Here is a 3,136-nt window from a genome sequence, read left to right on the forward strand (position 1 = left end):
CATAAGCAGAATAACTAATATTTTGTTTTTTGTCAAATGAATCTGTCTATAACTGGTGCTTAACAACTGTGTTTATGAGGGAAAGAGGATCTAGGACTTCCTGTTCCACCATGTTGCTGAATGATGAGAGATAATTTTTGGTCCCTTTTGGAGTATTTGCCATCCCTAGAGTAAAGGGAAAACTTGAGTAATATATTGAGTCCCTAAGGAACTGAAGATAGAATAGGTAAACAGTGTAAGTACAATCCTGTTGTTTCCCTGTTGCACCTAAATTCTGTTCCCTGGAGAATACATTGAGCAATCTTTGTACCCTGCTTATAACCAAGTGCATGATGTCATTATTCTGTTTTACAAAGGGGGAAATGGTAATAAGGACCATTTTCCCTGGTGCCTGAGAGAATTTAAAGTTGTAATCATAAATTATGATCTCTTCAGAGAAATATGCTGTACATACTAGAAATAAAATCTGTACTTGCCCTTGTAAAACACCAAGGTAAGTAAACAATAAGAAACACCAAGGTTTGTGGATTAAGAAATGTGAGTTTCTGAATTCCATTTATATTGTCTTCCTTTAGGTGGAACTCAAGGAATCTAAGATGTTCCCCATATATATTCCATATTTTGTAGTCTTCAAAACCAAGAGAAAGTGCTGAAAGACACTCAGGGGAGAGCAGAGAGTATTGAGAGATGCTAAGTACAGGGACTGTGGGATCTAAGTCAGCAATTCCTTCTCCATGGATAGATCATTCTCACTTCATGATTTAGGGTTTTTTTCTAGGCCATGGGGTGGTAATTAAACAATTACTAGACTTTAGTTCTTCCATTGTTTTATTACAAAGGTGCTATGGTTTCCACTGTGTCAATGTCTAATGTGAATTAGAGGCCAACAGCATGTTTCCAAGAACCATAATACCAGTTATAAGGTCCTGGCTCATCTGTGTTCTTTCTTTCCCCTTGGTTTTCCTGTAGTCATTTTTGCATGTAATCTGTAGGGTAGATTTTGTGGTGTAACTTACTATACTTGATTTGTTAAATCTCAAGTGAAGGGGAAACAGTATCACTCAGCATCATATTAGTAGTAAAGGTAGATTCTATAGGTCCAGTCAATTCTAGTGATGTTCAATACTGTGTAAAGAAAATAGTTCAAGAACTGACATATCCCCTAATGTAATAACTGACTTATCCTCTAATGTAATCCTTCCATACCTGTGCCCACAGACTTCCATAAAGAAGAATGGATCCTGAAAATGGCTCTTTTGTGACTGAATTCATTTTGTTGGGTTTAACAGAACAACTGAACCTGCAACTTCCTTTGCTCTTTCTGTTTCTAGTAATGTATGTGCTCACTGCGTTGGGAAATTTGGGTTTGGTAATTCTAATTGGACTTAATTCAAACCTTCGTACCCCTATGTACTTTTTCCTCTTTAACTTGTCCTTCATAGACCTTTGTTATTCTTCTTTGTTTACACCCAAAATGCTAATGAACTTCATATTTAGGAAGAATGTTATCTCTTACAGGGGATGTATGACCCAGCTTTATTTTTTCAGTTTTTTTTTCCATTTCTGAATGTTACATGCTGACATCAATGGCTTATGATTGCTATGTGGCCATATGTAATCCCCTTCTGTATAGCATTGCCATGTCCCCTAAAGTGTGTTCCAATCTTATCCTTGGTTTCTACTTGATGGCCTTTTCTGGTGCCATGGCCCACACTGGTTGCATGCTGACACTGGCTTTCTGTGATGTGAACATCATCAACCACTATTTCTGTGACATCCTTCCTTTATTCCAGCTCTCGTGTACCAGCATCTATGTCAATGAACTTGAGGTTTTTATTGTGGTGGGAATCAACATCACTGTGCCCAGTTTCACTATTCTTATATCTTATGGTTCCATCCTCTTCAGCATCTTTCACATCAGCTCCACTGAAGGCAGGTCTAAAGCCTTCAGCACCTGCAGTTCCCACATAATTGCGGTTTCCCTGTTCTTTGGTTCAGGGGCATTTATGTATCTCAAACCATCTTCTGCCATGTCATTGGATGAGGGTAAAATCTCTTCTGTCTTCTACACCAACACAGTTCCACTGATGAATCCCTTAATATACAGCTTAAGGAACAAAGATGTTAAAGTTGCCCTGAGAAAGACCCTGTGGTTCTGATGTTCATCATAAACAGTGTCTTTCTCAGCATGTAGTTAAAGAATATGTAATTCAGTGTATTTAATCCAGATATTTGTGTGACAGTCTTCCTATCCTCATTCTTTCTTGCTAGGGTGAAAATATATGAATCCTCTCTAATTTATTTCACCTTTGTATTGAGAATATTTTCTTTTCCTCAGCATTTGCACAATTTGTTTGTTCTAGCCTTATTCCTGTACAAAAATTAGTAGCAAAGTAATTTACATATTTTTATTATTAATATTAACAATATAAGTATGATATTAATATTAAATGATAATTAATAATATTAAATGATATTAATATTAATATCATTTTCCGGGGGAAAATGATCAGTGGTCTGATAATAATGAAATCAGGTACTACTAGGTTTACTTTATGTCACTGTGGAAGTTGGAACTTCTTTGCCACTGGCCTTTGGACACATGAATTAGACAGTGTGTTTCTATCCTCATTTTGCCATCCTTCACTGGGGAAAAGTACATGTATGGAATGTCCAATAAACTATCAAGAACTGCACACTTTCTATGTGTATACTATATGTGTTAAACTTCTTTCTACAAAGAGTTTCTTATTTAATTTGTAAAGTAGAACTTCAGTAAGTATTTAATGCATGGATGGGAAAGTGAAGGTTTCTAAAGAACTCTACACTTACCCATCTGACTTGACCTCCACCACTGTTTCTCTTATAGGTTCCTCTTCTTTTTCAGTAAAAGCGGAAAGTAAGAATACATTTCCACTTTTCACGTTGACTGTAAAATGTTCCTACATAACATGAATTTCATTTAGAAAAGGTATTTTGCCTTCTTTATTTGATGGATGGTTTAGGAAAACACTTTGATGTGTATTTTTGTTGGGAAACTAGGAATTTTGAACCAGTATAGATTGAAGATGATTGACTAAAATAGGAAATTCAATTTTGAAAGAAACATTTGGTGAATAATTCAAATTGTGACAAT

The 3,136-nt window shown here is 35.8% G+C and overlaps 1 pseudogene; it reads left to right on the forward strand.

The window, feature by feature from the left end:
* The first annotated feature begins 1,234 nt into the window (after nt 1-1,234).
* Nucleotides 1,235-2,159, forward strand: LOC141418460 (olfactory receptor 8B3-like; annotated as a pseudogene).
* The last annotated feature ends 977 nt before the right edge of the window (nt 2,160-3,136 follow it).

The sequence above is a fragment of the Castor canadensis genome, chromosome 2 (assembly GCF_047511655.1).
Source record: "Castor canadensis chromosome 2, mCasCan1.hap1v2, whole genome shotgun sequence".
Lineage (NCBI taxonomy): Eukaryota > Metazoa > Chordata > Mammalia > Rodentia > Castoridae > Castor > Castor canadensis.